Source organism: Zea mays, chromosome 7, assembly GCF_902167145.1.
Source record: "Zea mays cultivar B73 chromosome 7, Zm-B73-REFERENCE-NAM-5.0, whole genome shotgun sequence".
NCBI lineage: Eukaryota > Viridiplantae > Streptophyta > Magnoliopsida > Poales > Poaceae > Zea > Zea mays.
In genome coordinates, this window is record NC_050102.1 from 40,451,018 (window position 1) to 40,460,721 (window position 9,704).

The 9,704-nt window shown below is 39.0% G+C and overlaps 1 long non-coding RNA gene across 1 annotated transcript; it reads left to right on the plus strand.

Annotated features, from left to right (window-relative positions):
- The first annotated feature begins 8,251 nt into the window (after positions 1 to 8,251).
- On the plus strand, positions 8,252 to 8,884 carry LOC109940732 (uncharacterized). The gene is made up of 3 exons (XR_002263361.1): positions 8,252 to 8,348; positions 8,467 to 8,622; positions 8,804 to 8,884. It is a non-coding gene; the product is annotated as an uncharacterized lncRNA (long non-coding RNA).
- Positions 8,885 to 9,704: the final 820 nt, after the last annotated feature.

Here is a 9,704-nt window from a genome sequence, read left to right on the forward strand (position 1 = left end):
ATATTATCCATGGCCGAAGTACATGAATCCATTTGTGGTATTCATCAATCAGCTCCAAAAATGAAGTGGCTTTTGAGAACAGTTGGGTTTTATTTGCCTAATATGATTGTCAATTGTTTTAATTACTACAAAGGATGTCAAGTATGTCAAAAATTCGGTGATATATAGATGGTTCCTACCATCGAATTACATCCCATCATCAAGACTTGGCCTTTTTAGAGGCTGGGGTTTAGAATTTGTGGGAGAGATTCACCCATCATCGTCCAAGGGTCATCGGTTTGTATTACTCGCTATAGACTATTTCATTGAATGGACCAAAGTCGTTGCCTTGAAGAATATGACACACAAGGAGGTGAATGAGTTTGTGAGTGAGCATATTATCCATAAATTCAGTATAAACCAAACTTTGACTACAGATCAGCGGACTTCTTTTATGTCTAAAGAGGTTCGTGAGTTTGCTAAATCATATATGATTAAGTTGCTTAATCCATCTCCATATTATGCTCAAGCCAATGGTCAGGTAGAGTCAAGGAATAGAACGTTGATTAGCCTTATTAAGAAAAAAATATATGATCATCCTAGTCATTGGCACAAAGTTTTGTTTGAGGCCTTATGGGTTCATAGAATATCTAAGCATCATGCTGCTAAGGTTTCTCCTTTGAGCATGTGTATGGGCAGGAAGCTATTTTGCCTGTAGAGATAAGCCTAAATGCTATCAGCTTCGCTAGACAAAATGATCTATATATCATTGATTTTCATGGTCTAATATTGATGAGGTGACTGACAAGAAGATGGTGTCTCTAAACGAGATTGAGAAACACAAGCTTATAGTTGCCAAAGCCTACAGTAAGAAGGTAAATGCTAAGTCATTTTAGGTTGGGGATCTAGTCTGGAAGACAATCTTGCTATTAAGAAGCAGAGATCAGAAGTTTAACAAATGGTCCCCAAGCTAGGAAGGGCCTTACAGAGTTATACATGTAATTTTTGGTGATGCATACATGGTGGAAACATTGCAAGGTGATAAATTACCTAAAGCATTAAATGGTTGTTTTCTATAGCAATATCATCCCATTGTATGGCAAGATGATTAGAAGACCTATGTTCTTACATCGAGTTGTATTGGTAGAAAACTTGTACCAGGTGCTTTTGGCTCGCTAAGCTCCACCAAAAGGCAGGGGACATGTGTTGAGCACAAATTTGGAACCTAGATGGCTGGACAGTCTGACCATGTGCCCTTGACAACCCTGAACGGTTTGTGGGATAGCCCTGATGGTCCGTGATTAGATTAATTCAAGTTGGAATCCTTATCCCGTGCATTGTTATCCAAACAAACCCACGAGAAACTGTTGGATCTCGCATAGGAACGAGTCAGAACACACAACAATCGATCTATTAACCCAAATCTACCTTATAGACTAGGAGTAAGAATAAGTTAGCCTTAGTTGTAGTTTTCCAACCTCAATCTTCACATCTCCCAGCTTCACATCATCTATATGCGTCTTGGTTGGCCTGTCAATCCCAAGGCAACCATATGATCTTTCCTCCCCAATGGGGTCCGTCTCGGGAGGTGAGATCTAGGTTCTACAAGAGGTTCACGAAGCCCTCTACGCCCTCGTGGATGTTCCGTCGCCTCCATGTGGATGGTCCACGCGCCTGTTGAGAATAGTGGAGCTCCTAGTGCAGAGTTGCAGACGGTCTGGTGACCTACCACGGATGGTCTGCTCTCCCACAAAGAGATTACCCAAGGTCTTGTTCCCTAAAAGTGAGATCTAGGGACCACTGGTGTTTGGTCCAATAAGGCACTAACAAGAAGGGAGGAAGAATGTAAGGATTGCGTACCGATTTTGCATCAATCTGCATCGATAACATGATAGGAAATTAGAAATAAGTATTCTAACTAAAAGATGAACACTCTGGTATGTGGCTAAAAATCAATTGCAAGGTTATGCTAAAGCATTTTTTGTCGTTCAACATTCTCCTTTTGTAAAGCAAGCAAGTTTCTGGTTGTAAGTTAGAACTAAAACTTCTTGCATGAACAAAAACAACCCCCTTTTTAAATTGAACATATTTTCCAAGCAAAAGACAGTCCATGCACGATTATAACTTATAAGTAAGACACCCACGCAGTATTCTCCCCATTTGTTTCATAGATTGGAAGCAACACAAAATTGTTGCATAAACTGTGTGACGAGAACAAATATACGAAACTTAACGTGATAATTTAAGTGGGGTCATCACAAAGTGGCACCCAGTGCAATCGATACAATATTAATCGAGAAGATTAGAGGAATTTTGGGGAAGATGGATTGAGGCAGGTGAAGGTAGTTAGGAGCCCAAGAGGTAGAATTTCCCTCAGTTGGTAGTTGGAACCTTCGCCAGTGTCGTCTTCTCTTCCTCCACTATCCCTATCAACAATGTAGCAAGGCGTCCATGGCCAGCGATGTGACCTTGGTGGGTGCAAGGAGATCCCCGCAATCACTAGTGGTGGCAAGTACCCTTCCATGGCTTGCAATGACATATAAGACCTGGTTGGTTATTTTTTCTAATGGGTTTTCCAAGAATCTATATTATTGGAGAATTTGGTGTGGGGAGAATTTGAATATGCTTACGTGTGAAGGAAGATAAAGGGACCCATAGGGTTTAGGATCTAGAAAGTGATGAATTTCTCCCATCACAACGACTCAGTGGATTTTATATTTAGTTGATTTGGACGATTTTTACCATAGCGAGCAGAGAAGCGAAGTGTTTGGCTTCTAGAGACCGATTCTGACTACTAGAATATGATTTCAAGCTGAATCAAACACCCCCATAGTCCTCACCTTCAATCATATTGTCCACATAGGTGGCACTCTTGTAGCCGACATCTTCCATTGTGGTGCCTAGATTTGGGGCTGCACCTCCCACAACCATTGTCGACACATCCTAGTCATCTACCCTATTGACACCAAATCCTAGCCGGATCGTACAACCTTTTTCGGCTGATGGACTCAACCTAAACGGAAGGATATACCATATTTGTTACATACCGTAGATAGAACAGAAGTTTGTTAGAAAATACTTATCACTTCAAGTCCATGAACTATAAAATGTAACATTCTATGATCACAATAAATAGAAGGCATTCATTCACCCAAGCAACACGTGTTTCTCATCTTATCGGCGCATCATCACCCTTTTCCTAAGGGTTTCCCAAGGTAAGCGTTATGATGTCCTAACGTGATCTCTAGTAGATCGTGTCAAGGTAGTACGATGTTATCACCTTACCTCAATAGATCTTGTACTAAGTGTTGTTGTTGGCAAGATCTACCGGTTATCTCATATAGTTTCAATCTATTTATGTCATTAAACTTCATGTTACTAGATTGATTTTACTTCGCTAGATTTGTGTTCCTTGATTGGATTCTACTAGGACTAGGCATTCGTTTTTTCTGAAACTTCGGTCCGGTTTTTTGGTTTTAAAAAACTTCGGTTTCCTAGACATTAGAAACCAAACGGTTTTCTTGAAAATGAAAAACCGAGAAGTTCGGTTTCGGTTTTTTACTTTGTTTTTTCGGTAAAAACCGAATATCAAACTTATTCTCAAGAAAACACATACAAAAAGTTTATATGATAGATTACACATAATTTTAAAAAGTAAAAATTATATGGGTACAAATATTTAGAGATAGATCATACATCACATATAAATATGTGAATAACAGTTTAATTGTTTCACACATTTATTTCACATAATCGAATAGCCAAATTTTAGAATTGATTAAGTTAGGTAACTCAGTTTTTTGATATTTCGGTTTGGTATATGGTGAAAACCGATTACGATACCGAAAATCAAACTTTTGAGGTACAAAAACCGAAACCGAACTACCGAAAAAACCGAAATTTCGGTTCGGTTCGGTACGGTTCGGTTCGGTTTATGGTAAAAAAGTGCCCATCCCTAGATTCTACACTCCATGACATGCAAGGTACAACATGCATGACATTTAGCAACTCAAGAGATCAATAAGCATCTGGCACCCTGCCTTACATGTTTAATCTCATTGTTTAGTTTGGATGGAAATCTTTGGAGGTCTTAATCCATGTTCACATGCATGATCATTGGTTTACATTAGCATATGTTCATAGGATCATCGGTGTGATACATGTTGTAGATTAAATCTGGGATGTTCCTATAGGTGGTTCACCATTTATCTAGCCATAGATTTAGTTAACAGTGTGGGTAATAATGATGGTTTTTGGCATATTTCTATGCTTTTGGCCATGCACGAAGCCCGCGTCTCTCTAGAGTAAATAATCGACTCAAACATGCTTTAAGCATGTTTATTTCTCTTGTCGGACGCTTTCAATGCATGATTACTTTTATTTCTCTTGTTAGTCGACTCAAACATGCTTTAAGCATCTTGAAGCGCCTCCTGCCCACAAATCTAGCGTCCATGATTGGTCCTTCCCTTCCCAATGCCGAACAATGCACGGACAACATTTGTTACTCCTTCTATCCCAAAATATAGTTCTTTCCAATCATCTTTTTCGGTCCACATTCAAATGAATGATAATGAATATAGCATACAAACAAACATCATTCGTAGATTTATTAATGAATGTATGTTTAGTCTAAAGCGAATTCTATTTCAGGGTTGGGGGAGTATCAAATACTACATCCGTTCACAAATATATGACATCGTTGACTTTTTTCGAAAACTTTGACTACTCGTCATATTCAAAATATTTATTCAAAAATATAAAATTGTAAGTCAAACACAAACTACCTTAAGTGATAAAACAAATCAAAAAAATAAATGATAACTTATTGTTTTTTTGAATAGAACGAGTGGTCAAATTTTTTTAAGAGTCAAACGATGTCATATATTTATGAATGTAGAAAGTACATGACCAATCATTACACATCTGGAAGTTATTAAGGTCTTTAACTTTCTGCTTTCGCATTGGCATCAATCACTGTATTATAGTACTCCGGAAAACTCTTCACCTTCTCAAAATCATAAGCGTGCAAAATAGTCGGAGTGAAATCCTTTTTGATGTATGCAACACAAGGCTGGGACCTAGCACGTACAAAGTACAAACGCTACAAAGTATGATGCCTCCCGTCAGCCTGTCCTGTGTCCGAAGCTGACAAGCTCACAGACGGTCACAGCACGCGTGTATCCGTCGCTGCGTCACGTTGAGGTCGTAATCGCACCTTATACCGTATACAGACAAATATTATTTGTTTGTTTCCATATTTTCCTTTATAATTTGTTTTAGCTGTACAAATACAAAAAATGTGTAGAGTACAAGACAAGCTAAATCCGGACAACATCCATCACGAATATTTCATAGATATTGAGTAGATGCGATAATTATATGTATCACGTGTTTCAATTCTTCAAGATACTTTAGTCGGGTACCAAGAATAAATAAATTATCTCATATTAGAAGAACACATGTTTACATTTTCATCGATCAAATGGCTCAAATTATTCTTGATTTTTTTTAAAAATGAAAGATAAGTCCATTAAGTGGCCATTTTACTATTTTCTCAATTTATATTTAGGTTTCACCAGAATATTTTAGTAAAGTTGAATTTGAACTTGGTTCATACTTCATGCAACCATACACTTAAGAAAAAGATGACATATCTACTTCATTTACCATTTTAGCTGAAGTTTATCTTGAGTTTGCAGTGCACTTTTACCGACAACCATGGATACCAACCTTCTTAGGGGCATGTACAACTCTATTTAATATCCCGTTTCTTGAGAAGACTCTAAAGGGTTAAATGTAAAAAATACAAGAGACAGACTAAGAGACTGTCTCTACACGACACTCCATATATATATATACATATATATATATATATATATATATATATATATATATATATATATATATATATATATATATATATATATATATATAGTATTTAGAGCCCTGGGCTCTCTCTAACTACAGGAAGCCCCGACCAGAAACCGACCAGGTGCTCTGACCGGCACGCACGCTTTACTGGTTTAATGTAATACACTGTTATGTCAATTATAAATACGAGTTATGCTCTTTTGTGTTACCGTTTACACTCTTTTGATGTGCGCACGTCTCGCGGCATCCGGGCCCACGAAAAGATCGTGTTCCCGCAATCTGGGCAGTTTACGTATACCGGGCCCACGAATCAAGGAACTGAGCTTTCGTTTTCTCAGCTCAGCTCTCCCGTAACTATCGCTCCCGCCGAACCCTAGCCAAATTCGCCGCCGTATGCTGCTTCTCCTCCACGCCCGGCGAACCCTAGACTAACCGCCGCCGTCGCATTAAGATTCTCCCCCGCAGTTCCCCCGCCGTCGCATTCTCCTTCACCACCGCAGAGACCCGCCCTCGCCTTCTCCGCCGCTCGCCCTCGCCTTCTCCGCCGCACACAGGCCGTGTCCTTGTTCTTCGTCTCCGGCAAGGGCCCCGGAATCGAGGAGGCGGTTGTGCCGCCCCTGCGTTCTCCTACTCGTCAGAGACCGAGACCTCGATCTTCTCCACCGCGGCGGCCGAACGCCGAGTCCCCTACCCCGTCGCGAGGTCCGTCCCCAACGTCGAGTCCCCAACGCATTTGACACAGCCCCGCGTCGCGTTGGGTTGTCCCCTGCACAGGTGTCTCGGATTCAGCCGCCCTCCAGGCCCATCCACATTCCGGTAAGCCATCAACCTTTAACTCTTACAATCTGAATCGTAGATAGAGTTCACATTATTATTTTGCCAATTGCTTGATTTATCAAATACCAATTCATTATAAATTTATAGTTAATTGGAGACACAAATGTATACTATGCAATCTATCACACCTTTATGCAGTTTACAATACTTTGTTTATGCTGATTTGTTGACAGAAGTATGATCCATACACCAATACATTATGCCATAAAACCTATTGCTGTTCAAATTGGGCTAGCTCACACGAAATAACCAGGTTATACTTTAATTAGATGTCGCATATGAGCAGAATTTTTTTGATCAAGCTAGTCTCACAAGTTTATGCAATTTACAATATTGTGTTATGCTGATTTTGTTGACAGAAGTATGATCCATACATCAATACATTATGCCATAAAACCTATTGCTGTTCAAATTGGGCCAGCTCAAACGAAATAACCAGGTTATACATTAATTGGATGTCGCATATGAGCAGATTTTTTTATCAAGTTAGTCTCACAAGTTTATGCAATTTACAATATTGTGTTATGCTGCTTTGTTGATACATTTATGCAATGTATGGTCATGAACTGATCTGAATTGACTTTGTGCTTATCTTTTTTTTGATCCTTTACGTATTTTATGTATATGTGTTGTTTCATTTGGCAGGAACATCAGTGATGAAGAACGTAGACCGACCACCTTCCAATCCAAAACGGATCATAATCCAGTCTACTCAGGAGTGCTTCAGCGTTGACATACCCCGTGCTCCGGCGGGGACTGTTAGACCCGAAACAAGGCATGCTGCTGATGAGGATGATGACTTTATGCCATTATCCAAGAAGCGTAACTTGGACGACAGCACTGGGAAAGTTTTGAAGAAGGTAGTCACTAAGCGGAGGAAAGCAGTGCCCCCACCCCGACAGGTTAGATATTTATGTCTATGGCAATATATCATTTTTATGCGTGAAATCATGTTGTCTTGATGTCTGAGTTAAACATTGTGTTGCGATTATGCACATGTAAATGTTTACAATATTCATTTTATATATTTTTCCCAGCAGAGGCTGAACGTCAGATGCAACCCCCAAGATGTGTTAGTAAGCATACAGATATTAAATGACAGACAGCAACAAGCAATTGCACGTAGGGGATTTTCTAGTATTCTTGATATGAGACTGGACGCACTCGGCAGCAGATCACACTTAGCTTGGCTGATGGAAAAGCTCGACCACAATGACATGACAATTCGAGCTGGCCCTGGAAAGGAGCTGAAAATTACAAAGGATACGGTGCACCTAATTTTGGGTTTACCGAATGCTGGGGGAGGAACTGCATTGGGAATCGATGAAGCTGTTGTTGCCAACAATTTGAGAGCTGAACTTGGTCTATCGAAAGAAGACTTTGGGGTTACAGCTCTACAAGATCGTTTGAGGAAAGGTTCTGACGATGATTTAAGCATCAGATGCTTTTTCTTGATATTGTTCAATAGGTTGTTGTTCCCTACTGCCAGCTGGGGACTAACGAACCATGAGGTTCTTTTAACCGAGCAGATGGATCGTTTCCACCAGATTGACTGGTGCCAGCTTATTTTCAATGATTTATGCCAAGCTGCCAAGAAGTGGCATAATAGGAGCGTTACGAACGTTTCTACAACCATCTATGGATGTTCCATCGTTATTCTTGTAAGCATATCCTTTTTTTGTCTGTTACATGTACCCATAATCTTGTATGCAAAATCCATATACACGTAGTTTATGCTTTTGCTATGTCTTATAATGACTCATGTTATGCCTTTTGCAGCTGTATTATTTGGATCATTTGCATGACTCAGTGGCACCCCAGAACAAACGTGGAACACCACGAATCAAATACTTTGATAGGAATATTATTCAAGCCCTGACAAGAGCTGACAAGGGCAAGATACGCAAAGGAGAAGAAGCATTTGGACATTGCTCGGTATTTTTTTTATGTGTCAATCATTTATTTACATGCATATGATAACGTTCACATACCTTTATGCCCGTTTGTAAGCATATTTGTGATGATGTTTTGCATTTTCCATTAAACATATGAATCTCATTTATCAATTTAATATGTTTGTATAAGTTTTACTCCATCTTTCACACATTTTTTTTAGTTCCGAAGCTCCTCAGAGACCTGCTACACAGATGTACCACCCGTTCATGCACAATTCAAGGCATGATTCTATTTATATATTTGTTTGTCATAGAATTTCAACATAATATTCAGTGATATGCTATACATTTACTTAATAATTTTCAATTTACAACAGCATAAGACCAGGACCAACACTTTTGATGTTCCTCGTCCTGACCCATCTGGACAGCACTCAATTCACATCGAACTCCCGCTCATCAGGGATTTGATATCAAGCAAGCTGAATCAGCTTCCATCCCGCCACCGCATGGGTTTCATAGAGAAGCTGTCACATTTTGATGCGGAGGTTGGTAAGGCGTGTTCAGTTATTAAACAGACTCTTCAGCAAATTGTTGAGAAACAATTCAATCTATCTGATGTTTTTGGCGAGTTAATTGATGAGGTCCTCCGTGCCGAGGCGGGTGACAACGAAGATGCTTATGATGTGCAGAAAACCACATCAAAATCAGATGATATTCTTCCCCAGACAGCTGGTTAGTCTGTTTAAAGTATTTACGTCAATATAAAAAAGTTATGCAATGTAATACCCACTTTGTAAGAAAAATCTAAAAAGAGAAATTATGTCCCGGTATACATATGTGTGTTATCTATATTCATCATTTCATGTGGACACCTCACTTACACCAATAAATAATCAACAAAAGACACTCAATTAAATTGTGCATCATGCTGGATTTTATTTTGTGTGCATTTTGTGACAACATAGAATAGTGTGACAAGAAATATATTAATTCAAAAAGGAAAACTCTAGAAATTGAGAAAAGAGAGGAAAATGCTATGCAAATAAAAAAAATAATATATATAAAGAGGAATATATTTTCCTTCCATTAATATATGAATTAATATATATTTGGATCAAT